Source organism: Pituophis catenifer, unplaced genomic scaffold (genome assembly GCF_029215685.1).
Source record: "Pituophis catenifer annectens isolate HBS135680 unplaced genomic scaffold, rPitCat1.0.hap2 SCAF_1, whole genome shotgun sequence".
Lineage (NCBI taxonomy): Eukaryota > Metazoa > Chordata > Lepidosauria > Squamata > Colubridae > Pituophis > Pituophis catenifer.
In genome coordinates, this window is record NW_027256881.1 from 171727842 (window position 1) to 171744968 (window position 17127).

Below are 17127 nucleotides of genomic sequence, written 5' to 3' on the forward strand. Positions count from 1 at the left end.
GGAAGATTCAAACTCTTCGGAAGAGCCAGAATCAGAAAATGAAGACGACTCAACGAAATCTCAAGTAAAGTCAGCTATGAAGACGCTTTTTGCTGCATTTGGGCCAAAATTAAAAATTTCCAAAGCGCCAACGAAGAAGCAAGCGAACAAGCCGATACCTCAAGAACTGCACGCTCCCATCCTGACTTCGAGAGCGACGACGCCCGAACCCAGAGAGCCATGTCGATTCCGTCCTACACCACAGACCGAAGCAAGTGTCAACGCACCCAAAAGAAAAAGAAGAGCAATCGCCGCCATCAAAACTCCTAAGACCGAACCAGAGACCGACTCGTCTGAAGAAGAGCAGAGCGAGCGAGCCGCAATGGAGAGAACCTTCCACGACGACGCCAAAGAAGAAATGAACAACGCGCATGTGCGAAACTACGCAGATGGTCCGGAAAGACTTGAACTAGCCAGAGAACCGCGCAGACTCGTTGCGAGCATCCCCATGCCGTTTTGCAATTTCCTACACTTGCGAGACCACGGACTACCTCAGGTTGTAAGTAATGGACAAAATAATGTGGGAAACTTACCCAGTGACTTCCCAAAACTAAGGGTTGATGGCATTAATTTGCAAGAATGGTATCAACAGCTCCAGGTTGTCTTTATGAAAGAAAATTTACTATTTTTTATCACTAGTCCCCCAAGAAGACCTTGGACTTTAAAAATAGATTGTTTACACCATAGAGCATTTTTCCTAATAATATCTAGTGTGTCTCCTGCAATGTATCATAGCATCAAACCAAATCTAACTGTTTCAGAAATAATTCAATGCATGTTTAATCTGTTTCACAGCGATAGTGTAGCTACCACCACAAGAATGTCTAAAGATTTCTTTTCTTCTAGAGTAAAACCAGGGGTTTCCATAAGTGAGCATTTAATATCTCTAAACAAAATAAGAGCTGAGCTGCATTTGAGGGGGGAAGTGATTTCAGATCAAACAATGAAAAGTGTTATTATCAATTCACTTGATTCATCATGGGATAGTTTTATGTCACATTTAGACACCATCAATCTAGGATATTTATCCATAGAAAGTCTATCAAACAAACTGATAGCAGAAGACAATTCAAGAAAAAATCGTTATAGCAATCACACAGAGCACAAATCTTTTAGGAAAGTAGCTTTCCAAGAAAAATATAATGAAACTTTTAAATGCCACAATTGTGGGTCTAGGGAACACAATAGAAGAGATTGTCCCAAAATTTTCAAGGAATTTTACAAACGCATAGAAACACAACATAATATCAGAATAAAACAAATTATGACAGATAGGGGATGTGAATTCATGTCTAAAGAATTCTCCCAATGGTTAAAGGATAGAGGAATGCTACATTACACGTCTAGTCCATTTTCTGCGTTCCAGAACGGGATTGCAGAGAGAAAAAATTCCACATTACAAACCATGATTAGGTGCACATTAGAGGATGCTGGCTTAAGCAAACAATTTTGGTCAGAAGCCTTACATTATTCAAATTACACTCAAAATAGAACCTGGTCCAGTATTGTGAATAAGACACCATATGAAGTGATGTATAATAGGAAACCAAAATTAGCACACATGCACATATTTGGAGTCACTGCAGACGTACACATACCTAAACAGTTGAGAAGAAAGGGAGAAAACGTATCCAGAAGACTAAGATTTATGGGATATGAAACTGGCACCAAAGGGTACAGATTCATTGATAATAATAACAAATTTATAGTTTCCAGAACAGCTGTGTTCCATGAACAGGCCAACTGGTCTAAATTACATCTTAATGAAATATTTCCAAATAAATGCAAAGATACAAAATCTCATGAGGAAGGGACCATAGAAAATCAAAATATCAACAAATATAAAAACAAAACCAAAACTTGGACAAATAGTCAACACAAAATAAAGACAGACACACTAACAAAAAAAGAAGCAAGATATTTGCATGACAACCATAGCAAACCTGAAAGAGCCATTAGAAACAACAGAAATCAAATACCAAATAAATACAGAGATTACATAATGCATATGGATGGTGAACAAATAACACCTAATACATATGAGGAAGTATTAAAACTCCCTCGTGAAGAAAAAGAAAAATGGGAACTAGCTATGAAAAAGGAGATGGAAAGTTTGCAAGGATTAAATGTATTTACACCTGCAATTGCACCTAAGGATAAAACAATTATTGGTACCAGGTGGATTTATAAAATTAAGAACCTAGAAGGAGGCAATACTCTATACAAAGCTAGATTAGTTGCACAAGGTTATGCACAAAAATATCCGGAGGACTATACTGACACATACTCCCCCACAGTAAGAACAGAGAGTGTCAAAACAGCTCTAGTAGTAGCATCTGCACTCAATCTTGATGTATTTCAATATGACATACAGACTGCGTATCTACATGCAAAACTAGATAAGGAAATATATGTAAGAGCACCTCACAGTCAATACACTAATAAAAATGAAATTTGGCTATTGAACAAGAGTTTATACGGATTAAAGCAATCTGGTAAAAGATGGTACGATTGCTTGGTAAAAGTACTTAAGACCATGGATTTCAACGCTACCACCGCTGATAACTGTTTCTTTGTCAAAAAGGGTGATGATTACATTGAATTTGTATTGATTTATGTAGATGATATTTTATATATAGGAAAACACAAAGAGAGAAGAGAAACCTTTGTAAACAAGCTAAATGAACATTTCTCATTGAAATCTCTAGGTAAAGTAAACAAATACCTTGGTGTACAAATTAATAAAACTAGAAGGGGATTTAAACTTACTCAGAGGGATAAGATTATTGAACTTCTAAACAAATGCAATTTAAACAATGCCAAACCCTGTGACACTCCTATGCAAACTGATTTCCTTAGAAATACTGATGAATCTTCTCCTGAGTTTAAGGATAATACATTTTACAGATCAATAATAGGTTCACTTCTTTATATATCTAATTGGACTAGGCCAGATATCGCATTACCACTCAATTTATTATCAAGACACGTCAGCAAACCAACAATGTATCACTGGGAAGCTGTCAAAAGAATTTTAAGATATCTGAAAAGTACATTAGATTTTTGCTTAGTATTAGAACCTAATGGCAATAAAGAACCAAAGCTTACATGTTACGCAGATGCGGATTGGGCTGGAGACGTATCATGCAGAAAAAGTACTTCTGGTTATATTTTTCTTTTAAATGACTGTCCAGTTTACTGGTACACTGGTAAACAAGAGTTAGTGGCCACTTCAACCACAGAAGCGGAATATGTTTGTTTATCCAAAGCTGCAAATAACCTTGTATGGTTTAATGATTTAATTTCAGATGTTTGGAAAAAACCTGCTTTGCCTTTTGTTATGCATGAAGACAATAAAGCAGCCATTGAAATATCTAGATCCGATGCCATTGGACAAAGGTCCAGGCATATAGATATAAAATTTAAGCATGTGAGACAATTGTCTCAAGATGGATTTATCAAAGCAGTACATTGTGATACTTCTGAACAATTAGCTGACATATTGACGAAGCCTTTACCTTCTAAACAGCACAAATATTTAACTTCTAAATTATATGTCTTATATTGTCCTGAATCTGAATGTAATTGGTGTTGTATAGCAAATCGGCATTTAGAGGGGGATTTGTCAGATGTAAATGCCTTATTCCCTAATGTGTAAATAGTGTATAAATGGGATGTCAGGGGTTAACTTATTCTTTGATTCTTAATGTATTCATAATTCACCACTCCCACTATTGGCTCCACCCTTTGTATATATAAGGAGCCACCTTCACCATTTTCTTTGCTTCTATCTGTGAATATTCAGTGAATATAGAATGCCTGTTACAATTAAAGAGAAATATATTTAAACCTTTAACTTTTATTATTATTATTGAGTCTGATCCTGAAAATATTGCAACAGTATCATTTGAAAAAGAAATAAAAATCTTGGTAAGATATTCATTTTCACAGCGGCTATCCTACCCAGCAAAGACAGTTGCAATTTCTTCCAATTTTCCATCTCTTTCTGTATTTTTTGCCATAACAGTTCATAATTATGTTGATATAATTTCGTATTTGCAGTCATAATATAAACCCCTAAATATTTAACCTTCTTAACTATTTCAAATCCTGTTAACCTTTCTATCTCTTCTTTCTGGCTTCTGTCCATGTTTTTAGCTATTATCTTTGTTTTAGCTGTATTTATTTTAAAACCAGATACTTGTCCATATGAGCAGATTATATCCATCAAGGCTGTAATCGATTGTACCGGTTGGGCTAAGGTAACCACCAGGTCATTCGCAAATGCTCGTAGCTTATATTCGTGCTTCAAAGCTGGATGCCTGGGGGAAGCTCTGCGCAGAAACCAGCTGGTTCCAGAATTGAATGGCATGCAGGCTTGACGAGATCGGCACAGCTTTCCCTCAATGTTGTCGGTGCTCCCGTAGCATCATCAGTCAGCGCCAGCAACTCAGATTCAGGAAGCTGTGCCAATCTCGTCAAGCCTGCATGCCACTCAATGCTGGAACCAGCTGGCTGCTACACGGAGCTTCCCCCGCCGTCCCAGGCATCCAGCTTCTTCTCTCTGCTGTGAAACTCCGCGCTGAGTTGCTGAGCGGAGCTTCCCCCAGGCATCCAGGGGGATATTACCGATGCTCCAACTTCCCCAGACAGGTGGGGCTCGCCATCACTGGGGGTCAGCTGGGGAAGTCGGAGCATCGGTAATATCCCCCTGGATGCCTGGGACGGCGGGGGAAGCTCCCGTAGCAACCAGCTGGTTCCAGCATTCAGAGGCATGCAGCCTTGATGAGATCGGCACAGCTTCCCCTCAATGTTGTCAGCACTCCCGTAGCGTCATTGGTCAGTGCCAGCAACTCAGATTCGGGAATCTGTGCCGATCTCATCAAGGCTGCATGCCGCTCAATGCTGGAACCAGCTGGTTTCTGCGTGGAGTTTCACAGCAGAGAGAAGAAGCTGGATTTTGCTTTCCATTGCAGACACCAGATCGGCCCCCTGCAAGCTCTCGTCTCTGGAGGAGCCCGACCAAAGTTTCCAGTGCCACTTCAGGGAGCGCTCCTCGAAAGATGAGATCTTGCAGGGGGCTGATCTGGCGTCCGCAATGGAGAGCAAAATCCAACTGCTCCCCGGACCAGTCACCATTTACCGCTCCTAGTCTCAAGCATCAGGAAACGAAGGCTGCCTTGCACCGCAAATATACCAAGGCAGAATCCTGATGCTGCACTTTCAGCAGAGAGATGAGGACTGCCTTGGCCATCGGCTGGTGCAAATATACCAAGGCGAATGCTCATGCCACACAAGTTCAAGTAGTGCTTCGCTCCCACACTTCTTCCGGCCCTCAGTCTCTCAGGGAGATGCTTGACTTCCTCTCAGCCCCAAGACACTGGCTGGCCATTGAGATGAGAGAGAGAGAGAAAGAGAGAGAAAGAGAGAGAATCAGAATGAGACAGAGAGAGAAAGAGACAAAGAATGAAAGAGAGAGAAAGACAGAATGAAAGAGAATCAGAGAAAGAGACAGAGAGAATCAGAGAATCAGAGAGTGAGAGAGAGAGAATGAGAGACAGAGAAAGAGACAGAGAATGAAAGAGAGAGAATCAAAGAATGAGAGAGAGAGAGACAAAATGAAAGAGAATCAGAATGAGAGAGAGAAAGTGGGGGGAGAGAGAAAGGGGGACAGAGAGAAAGAGAGAATGAGAGAGGGGGGAGAGAGAAGGGGAGAGAGAAAGAGAGGGAGAAAGAGAGAAAGAGGGTGGAGAAAGAATGAGAGAAAGAGTGGAAGAGAGAAAGAGAATGAGAGAGTGGGGGAGAGAGAGGGGGAGAGAGAAAGAGAGAATGAGAAAGAGTGGGAGAGAAAGAAAGAGAGGGAGAGAGAGAAAGCGAAAATGAGAGAGAAAGAGTGGGAGACAGAGAGAGAGAGAGAGAGAGAGGAGGGAGAGTGCCTGAAGGACCCCATTCTGTACTGGGAGTCCAGATGATTACATTAACAGTAACAATATTTAATCTTCCTGTATTTTTAAAGCTTTTATATGTTTCCGTCCCCTATTGCAGTGCAGGCTCCAACATGTTGTACTTACTATAGCCTTCAGCACCCATACAAAAAAAAATTCATATCCCTGGTTTATGGTTAAGATGCCCAATTTATGGTATTTCAGCCAGAAGTAATCTGCATTATACCGGATAATGCACTTAAGTTCAATTTAAACCTTAAGCAGAATGGCTTGCCTCAAATCTTTATGACTAAGCATGTTTGCTTTAACCAGGCTTTATGCCAATACTATGTAATTGGAAACTGTTTTTAGTAAAACCTTAAAAGTGTTTTTCCCCCCTCTTTTTAAAGAAAATGGATGAGGAAGGATATAAGTACAGTGTGCTTTGTTGGCTGGGTAAAATCATTATTGTCTGAACCGCGAAATTTAAAATTATGAAGTTGGTGGTCCCTGAGGTCCAAAAGGTTGGGGACCCCTGGCCTAAGATCATCGGAAAACACATATTTTTGATGGTTTTAGGAATAACTTTATCGTTGGGGGTCACCACAACATGAGGAACTGTATTAAAGGGTCGCGGCATTAGGAAGGTTGAGAACCACTGCCTTAGCTGCTTGCCTTGCTTCGCTTGCCTTGCTTCGCTTGCCTGAATCCATTCCATCAGCAAGCAACTCCCTGCCTGCAATCAAGCAGGCAGGGAGTTGTGGACTTTGGGATCTTTAAAAAAAATAGTTAATTGGGGTTTTTTTTAGTTGTTCTTTTTTAGACCTAGCCATTTAAAGTTTAGGAAGTTTTAAATTTAGCTTTCATATAAAAATAAAAATAAAATAAAATAATATTTGTGCAGCTTTCTGAGATTTAGTGTGTTTTTGTAGTGTTTCATTCTAACTACACAAACACACAAAATCTCACAAAGCTGTATGTGGAATTTTGTGTGTGTAAAGTGTGAAAGTTGGGTTTTGGGGCTTTTTGTGGCTGTGTGAGGTTCCTGCTTGTTTCAGGGGCCATTTTGGGTCTAGCACAGCTGCTTTTACATTGTGGGTGAGCCAGTTGTGTTGTGTTGTGTTGTGTTGTGTTGTGTTGTGTGTGTGTAAAGTGTGAAAGTTGTTTTTTGGGGTTTTTTGTGGCTGTGTGAGGTTCCTGCTTGTTTCAGGGGCCATTTTGGGTCTAGCACAGCTGCTTTTACATTGTGGGTGAGCCAGTTGATGTTTTTTTAATTTTTATTTGGTGTGCGTTGGAAGAGGGGTAGTCTTATACGTCGAGGATAGCCCAAACCCTATATTTTAACAGGAAAATTCGGGGGTCGTCTTATACGCCCAGTTGTCTTATACGTCGGAAAATACGGTAATTGCATGCTGTATCTTGTCTTTTATTTCTTAGTGGCTCTTTTAATCTTTCTGAAGATTCAGAACCAGATTCTTCTGCAGAGACTTGAAAGCCGATTGAAATATATGGTACAAAATATTTGCTATGAGTCTTGCTTCTGGTTATTACTACTGGGTCTGTTTCTTTGATCATCTTCCTTATGGAGAGTTGCTTCCCATGTCAGGACATGTTTCAGCGCATTCTTTCTTTGATCTGATAAATCTTGGCCCAGTTGTGGTGTGGCCCAATCATTTGACTTTTTCCTTTAAAAATTACTAGAACTTTGCATTTGCAAATGCATGTCAGGTGATATTCTTGCTTAAAAGCCAAACTGGCCTCACTGCATTGCAGATCATTGTTGAAGGCCCTAGTCATTTGTAATGTTAGAATGATGTCTTAATTCTTTTTTTTTTTTTATTGAAAAAGTTTTCAAATACAGGAAGCAGAATTACAGAATAGACCCGACAAGAAAGAGATCAAGGGGAGAATAAATCTCATCAAACATGAAATAAATCTAATAACAACAACAGAAATAGCTAGGAAAATCAAAATGGCAAAGCAAAACCAATTCGAATTCGCAAATAAAACAGGACGTTGGTTGGCTTATAAACTAAAGAAAGAAAAGGAAAAAAAAAATAATACACCAACTACAAGATGAACAAGGGCAATTACAACACATGGACGAAGAAAAAAAGTGAATCGTAAGAAATTTTTATCAGGAACTATATGCACAGGAAGAAATTCAATTGGGAAAAGTGAAAGAATATATAAATAAATCCAACATTCAAGAAATAAAGGAAACTCAAAGAGAACTCTTGAACAAACCAATATCGATGTCAGAATTAATGGAAGCAAAGAAGAAGTTGAATAACAATAAAACACCAGGTCCAGACGGCATTCCAGCGGAATTTTACAAAATCGAATACCAGCCAATAGATGACATTTTATTACAAGTCCTAAATGAAGCAATCTTAGAAGCCAAAATTCCTAAATCATGGATCGAAACAATTATCACTCTGATACCCAAAGAAGACTCAGACCTCACCCAAACCAAAAACTACAGACCTATATCACTTCTAAACGTAGATTATAAACTATTTACATCAATCATGGCCCAGAGAATGAAGAAAATTATCGTGAATTACATCCATCCTGATCAAAATGGATTTATTCCAAATAGGCAAATTAATAAGAATACAAGAACAATAATTAATATACTGGAATATTATGAGCAAAAATCAAATGAAAAGATGGCTCTACTCTTTCTTGACGCACAAAAGGCATTCGACAATCTTAATTGGGGTTTTTTAATATTGCAATTAGAAAAAATGGGAATAGGCGACAAATTCTTAAATATGATTAAAACAATATACTCAGACCAAATAGCAAAAATATGGATAAACGGAGAGACGACAGACCAATTCAAAATATCTAAGGGAGTGAGACAGGGATGTCCTCTCTCTCCTATATTATATATATTAGCATTGGAACCACTGTTGAATGAAATTAGGAACGACAATGAAATAAAAGGATTAAAAACAAAAAACCAGGAGTATAAATTACAAGCATTCACGGACGATGTAGTATTCATTCTAGAACGACCAAAACAATCAGGACTGAATTTACTAAGGAAGATAGATCAATATGGCGAAGTGGCAGGATTGAGAATTAATAGACAAAAAACAAAACTACTAACCAAAAATTTGACAAAAACCCAGGAGAAAGAGTTGGAAGAGACATTAGGAATACAAACAACAACAAAAATAAAATATTTAGGAATCTGGCTCACCAATAAGGTATCATCCCTCAAAGAGGATAATTACATCAAATTGGCCAAACAAATCCAGAAGGACTTAGAGGTATGGAGTAAATTGAAATTATCACTACTAGGCAAAATTGTTTCAATTAAAATGACAATTTTACCAAAAATACTATATCTATTTAGAACAATTCCGATAAACCCAGGAAAATCATACTTCAGAGACCTTGACAAAATGATATTAAAGTATTTATGGCAAGGAAAAAGAGCCAGGATTAAACTGAAACACCTACAGGACACTAAAGAAAGGGGAGGCATGGGACTACCAGATTGGCAAACCTATTACACTGCAACAGCCTTAACCTGGATTAAGGATTGGATGACACTCAAAGATAAACGAACACTAGCATTAGAAGGATTTGATTTGTCAAAAGGCTGGCACGCATTTCTATGGGAGGAAAAACCCAGACAACATGAACACTTCAGGAGACATTATATCAGAGGAGCACTGGCAAAAATTTGGATTGAAATAAGGAGAAAGCACTACGACAAAATCCCAAGATGGCTATCAACCATGGAGGCCCAAATCTACCCGAACACAATGGACACAGACAGGATGAAAACCTATGACGAATTGTTGAACACAGAGGGAGATATGAAAACAAGAGAAGAGCTGAGACAACAGGGCACGGATATTGATTGGTGGCCGTATTTACAGATAAAATCAAGATATAAAAGTGATACGGAAAAATTTGGAATCCAAAAAGAAAGAAATGAATTAGATAAAATTATAATGCAATCAGATGATAAATTAATAACTAAAATATATAATTATGTATTAAAATACAAATTGGAAGAAGAAGTGGTGAAGGAAAATATGATTATTTGGGCTAAAAATTTTGAATATAATATTAACCTAGAGAATTGGGAAAAAATATGGAAAGTAAATACTAAGCTGACAATGTCCGTGCCCTACAAAGAAAATACATACAAGATGTTTTATAGGTGGCATCTCCCCCCTGCACGGTTGGCAAGGATGTTTCCCAATACTAATCAGAACTGTTGGAAGTGTAAAATACAGAAGAGGACCTACTACCACATGTGGTGGTCATGCCCTAAAGTCAAAAAATTTTGGAAAACAATTCAAAGTCAGCTGGAAGAAATTACCGCCCAAAAAGTACCCCTCAGACCGGAAACCTACCTACTAGGTATATTGACAAAGGACTATAAAAAAGAGACACAATACTTGATAATACATATCTTAACCGCAGCTAGAATCGTTTTCGCACAAATGTGGAAATTGGAAAACACGCCACCAGAAGAGAAAATAATACAAAAAATTATGGAATGTGCAGAAATGGATAAATTGACCAAAGAAATACAAGGAAAAGAAGATACAGACTTTTACTTAATTTGGCAAGAATGGTACAAATGGTTAGATAAAAAAGACACGAAAAAAGAGAATACCACCCAAGGACACAAAAATAAGCAAATAAAAGGAAATATCGTTATATAAACATTGATACAAGATGAAAGATAGTATATATAGATATATTGATATATAATTACCGAAGTAACTCTACTTTCAAAGTGCAAGTTATATGACTTGATTTCATTGTATAGTTAGTTTATGTCTAGTTTGTTTTAACGTCTATGTCTATATGTGTATATTTGTTTACAATAAAAAATTTTAAAAAAAAAGAAGAAAAAAAAAGAAAAAGTTTTCAAATACAAATTTTCCCCCTTTTTTCCTTCCCCCCTCCTCCCTAACCCCCCCTCGCCACCCATCCCCCCTGTGACTTCTTCACACCAAAAACCTAATTCATAACAGATTACATAATATTTTACCATCTCCTTACTCCCTCCTCTATATACTGACCCTTACTTACTAAAAATATTATTGATATTGTTACTTTCCCCTTTTACCATACATTTCAAAAAAAAAAGCAGTCTACTATAACATTGTATGATAACTTCTAATTTAGCATAATATTATTATAACTCCCAATTTAGCAATAATCTGCCCTTTTTCTCCTCCCCAAAACTTATATCTATATATTATTACAACATTTCAAAGCAACCTTCCACTTTAAGACTATATAATAAATCCTACTTTAACATTTATTCTTTGTGTATATTAATATAACATTTCAAAGCAGCCTTCCCCATAAATCCTAATTTAACATTTATTCAACTCTATCCATTTCCTCCACTGCCCTAAATATATCACTTAAACATCCCTTTTCTTAAACTAATCAATCAGTAAACTAACATATTTCCACCCACTTTCCTACAAAATTACCATGCACAACAATTCTTAATATCTTTAATCCACTGCCCACTTTGCTAAAATATATATATATATATATATATATATATATATATATATATATATATATATATATATATATATATATATGTTTATGTAAGTTTTCACGGGTATGTATGTGTGTATAGTTAATATTTCGGGTTTCTTCCCGTGTAATTGTGGATATATCCCTAAAAGGGTAGAAGCGACGTTTCGGCAGAATCCCATCTGCCATCATCAGGCTAGCCTGATGATGGCAGATGGGATTCTGCCGAAACGTCGCTTCTACCCTTTTAGGGATATATCCACAATTACACGGGAAGAAACCCGAAATATTAACTATACACACACACACACACACACACACACACACACACACACACACACACACACACACACATATATATATATATATATATATATATATATATATATATATATATATATATATATGTATATATTCCGTTATTTAAAAAAAAAGACAATAACTTTAAATTTTATAATCCATATAATATCTTCTTTGATGTCTTTCCACTGGATTGTTGAGTCCCTCATCCATAATTGGGTAACGTAGCATCCTGGTGCAACAGTTTGTTCAAAGTCTTCAGTCATCATCTGCCCCCATCAGTAATGAATATCCTCATATATATATAAAAGTAAAAACAACCACCCGAGTGACATTATAATTATATTCCATATAGTTGTAATTGTGGCTTTCATCAGGATTATTAATTCCCATCATCCTAATGGGTAACAACCAGATCTTCTGCATGCCCCAACGTAGCTCTCTTGCCTTGTAGCTCAGAATAGTTATGATATATTTATCAATACAAGAAAGAAATCCAAAATAGATAATTCAAATCCAACAGTTTAAGGCTCTTTTCACATCCCAAAATTACGGCATTGCAGAGGTCTGTCACTGTCCTCAGGATGATATTAACCAATACTTCGCCTCCACTATCTTTTCACATATTCATTCATTTTTTTAAAATCACTGGCTTCACCGTTGCTTAATTTAGAAATTTCTGTTTTTGTGAGACCTATTTCTTTTTTTCTTTTCTTTTTGTGGGTTTAATTTCCATCCTGTTTTCCTTTCTACAAGTTGTATATCAACTGATCGGTTTTCATTCTGCTTTATAAGTTGATCTTGTTGGTTTTGTTTTTGTATCTCATATTTCTTTTTTGCCAATTGTATGTCAGCTAATTGATTTCCATACTTGTCTTTGACTTGGTGAATCATCACGTTGAAATCAGATGCCGCTTCTCTCATATTTGTAGATAATCCAGCTGGGGTATCGAGAGAATCCAAAGGCAATTTGTCTACCGCAACCTCTGTAATTCGATGTTTTCCCTTTATTTCCAACTCCTTCTGCTTATCCTGTATTGTGCCTATAGATGTTAAGTTCATTTTCAAAAATTTTTGATAAAATTCTTCCGCTTTTTCAACAGTATCTAATTGGTATCTTTCTCCTTGATATCTCAATATTATGCCAACTGGGGCATCCCACCTAAATGAAATATTTCTGTTTTTTAACTCAGTCACCAGAAAACCAAATTTCTTCCTTTCCGTTAACATCTTGGGGGGGAGCTCTTTGTAGATCCATATCTTTCTTCCATACAATTGCAAAGTAGAATTGAAGGAATTTTGCACAATATTATTCCTAATTTCTTTATCTGTAAAATAAATCACCACATCTCTAGGCAATTGCCTTTGCTTTGCAATCCAGGAGTTTATTCTGTAAACACCTAAGAGCCTTGATAGTACAAGGGTTTAGTGCACCCTGTTATTAACACAGCTGCCTGCAATTTCTGCTGGTTCGAATCTCTCCAAGGCTCAAGGTTGACTCAGCCTTCCATCCTTTCTAAGGTAGGTGAAATGAGGACCCAGTTTGTGGGGGCAATAAGCTGACTTTGTATAAAATATACAAAAGAATGAAGGCTATTGCTTAAAGCATTGTAAGCCGCCCTGAGTCTCCGGAGAAGGGCGGCATATAAATCAAATTTAAAAAAAAAAAAAAAAAAAAAACCTCTGTCAATCCTACAAAACACTTCCTCAGGTTGAACCTTTAAAATCCCAGCCAGAATTTCAGAAGATATTTTCCTTAAATCATCTCTGTTATTTTCCTGCAAACCTCTCAGTCTGATCGCATATTCTGTAAAATTGTAATGCACCATTAGAACCTCTCTTTCAATCCGTTGTTGTAAATTTTCTGCATTACAAGACTTTTGTTCAACCTCCATTTTAGGTTTTTCTTCTGAGCTATTGTCTTGAATGTTTGTCAAATCATTTTCAATTTTTTGTATTTTATTGTCCAAATTGTCCTCAATTTCTTCCACTTTAGACTCTAATAAGTTAGTATTTTCATCCAACTTAATCATAAATTCTGCAAAGCCATTAGCCATTTTTATAATCTTTCGATCCAGAATATCAAACTTTAATTGCACTAACTCTTTAATTTCCTGCTTAAATTTTTCAAAGTTCTGATTCACAATCTCATCCCTTCTTACAATCTCCTCCAAAAGAAATTCAATTATATTAAAATCAGTTTTCTGAGACTGGAGCTTTAAAACTTGGTCACGTAATTTGTTAATGGGGGAATCCCCCCCCATTGCTTGTTTGTCCGGCTTTAATGCCATATTTCAACACAGACAAACTATTTTTTAAAAAAAAGAAAAGAGAGGCAGCAGAGAAAAAAAACTTCTTTCCAACCAAGATCAATATCAGATCTCCAGGAAGAGAAAAAACACAAAAGTAGAGCTTTATTTTCAAGTGTAGCCAACTTGAAGTATTCAGCTACTTTGTATCTCAATAGGAAACGGAAGGACTCTCCCTTTCAGCCCCTTCTCAAGCCTCGGCAATCGCCCTTTTTAAAGATTCTTTTTTCCTTTTCCTTTTCCTTCTTCAATAATTGTTATAAAATAAGTGAGATACTTGCGATTCAGGGTCACAGGTCCAGCTCATATCCCTTCAAATGTAGCCAGGAGCATTTATTCTGCTACTTTGTGGCTTAATAAGAAACGGAAGGACTTTCTCTTTTCAGCTTCCCTGCTCCAGTTTCGGCAATCGCCATTTTAAAAGGTCTTTTTTACTTTGTTGAATATCCTTTGCGAAATAAGTATTAATACTTGCAATTTAGGGTCACAGGTCCAGATCCAAATCTCATCATCTTTAGTTAATCTGTTAAATATCTTAAAAAGCTTGTCTTCGTAGCCTTGCTCTGCAAAAAGGCAGAGGTCTCCCAACGCCCGGAGCGGGCGGCGAGTGCTATAGGGAGCTTCCTCCGCCCGCCCCCAAGAGTAAAAAAAAAAAACTCTGGGGGCTACGGAGAGCTCTACCTACACTCACCTGCTCTATCCCACATTTCCTCCTGGAAATGGGGTTTTTCGAGCCGCCTTTGCGCTGTACAGGCGGCTCTTTACAGGCGAAGGGGCTGGCGGTCCCGAGGGACCGTCTGGTGGCTACGAAGAGCAAACCGGAAGCCCAATGATGTCTTAATTCTTGTTATAGTTTCTAAATTCCACAGGTCAGCTAAGTGCACACTGCTTATTTAGAGGGAACATTTGATAAGGATTACTTACTGTATTTTTCGGAGTATAAGATGCACCGGAGTATAAAACACACCTTAGTTTTTGGGGAAGAAAATAAGAAAAAAGCTGATTGGCAGGTGGATTGGCCTCCTGGAATACCCCCAATCAGCTGTTCCCAGAGGTGAATTTTAGCAACAGGTTCCCTGGTTGTGAGCTCTGTGCCTTGCTTTTTTTTTTTTTTTTTTTGCTTTTTTTTCTGCCTCTGAAACTTCTGAAACTCTGTTTCAGAAAAAACTTTCTTTTCTGCCTCTGAAAGCCTCCAAAACAAGAGCTTCAGAAAAAAAGCCTCTGAAGCTGTGTTTGGGGGCTTCTTTTCTGAAGCTTTGTTTCTGATGCTTTTTTCAGCCTCTGAAACCTCCGTTTGAGAAGCTGGGCGGGGCTACATTCGGAGTATAAGACACACCCAGATTTTCACCCTCATTTTTTTAAAAAAATTGATTTATATGCCGCCCTTCTCCGGAGACTCAGGGCGGCTTACAATGCGTTAAGCAATAGCCTTCATACTTTTGTATATTTATACAAAGTCAGTTTATTGCCCCCATAATCTGGGTCCTCATTTTACCTACCTTAGAAAGGATGGAAGGCTGAGTCAACCTTGAGCCTGGTGAGATTTGAACTTGCAGTAATTGCAGGCAGCAGATGTAAGTGGATGTTAATTAGTCTGCTGAGCCACCAGAGGTCCCTATTTTTTGGGGGAAAAGGTGCGTCTTATACTCTGAAAAATATGGTATATTCCAAAAATCTTTGTCTTTTGAAGCCCTGTGGCCAGCATTTTTTTTAATATATACAACTCTCCCAACCGTTCAAACAGGTGAGGAAGTTATATTTTGGGGGCCACAAATGATTTGACCCTGTTTGTGGGGGCAATAAGATGACTTTGTATAAAATAGAACACCGCTTAGGGGGGAGCCAAAAGCCCTACTCAGGAGGTATATACAAAAGTATGAAGGCTATTGCTTAAAAGCATTGTAAGCCGCCCTGAGTCTCCGGAGAAGCGTGTCATATAAATCAAACTAATAAATAAATAAATAAATTTGTGTTATACTTTTTTGCACATACTTCCATTCCTCACTTCCACTAAACTCATAGACCAACTTGATTCTCGCTGCCAAACTGAGTTTTCCCACTAGCTTTTTCTCACAAAGATGGCGCTCATGTAACTGTCCCAACTAATTCATAACAATATTGTGTGCTGATGAGCATAGTTTTGAAGGAAGGTTTCATTTGTTGTTATGTTCAATTTTCTATTATAGTGGGAGTTAATTATCTCCCCAGAACTTTATTTATTATCTCTAACAGGACTACAATTCATTTGATTTAAGACCTAACTGTAGGCCTTTCCTCAATTACATCTAACAACAGAACAAAGTCATCATGAACGAATACTTTTCCTTAGTTGCATCTAACAACAGAACAAAACCCTATATTGTTTCTGCCTTTATCTCATCCCCAGCTCATGAAAGAAACTGGATTAAGTTTGTCCTTAGTGCAATATTTTCTGACAATATCCAAAGGCAGACTCCAGATGAATAAGATAGGATAGGATAGGATAGGATAGGATAGGATAGGAAAGGATAGGATAGGATAGGATAGGATAGGATATTCTTTGTTGGCCAAGTGTGATTGGACACACAAGGAATTTGTCTCAGGTGTCTAAGCTCTCAGTATACATACAAGCAACAAAGTGATAAATCATAAATCATAAGATATAATCATAAATCATAAGATATAATCATAAATCATAAGATACAACTAACAAAGTGATAGTCGTAAAATATCAATAGGAATAGGTAATAGGAAAGAAGAGAAGGATAGTAGTAATACAATCTCGCTTAGGATTTCATTTTGGAAGAAAGTGATATATTTTCAGTGACTTGAAAGAGAGACAGTGGAGGCAGGATAGAAATCAGCCATTGGCACAGTAAATTCCATGCTGATATAATTTTATGCCAGCTCAAGGGTGGAATATATTGAAACTTACAGTGAGAAAAGACCCTATGTGTGACATAATGTTAATTTATGCATTAAGCATCAATCTAAACTATTTATCATGAACTCATGGTCTAGAATTTTTTAAATGCTCTCAT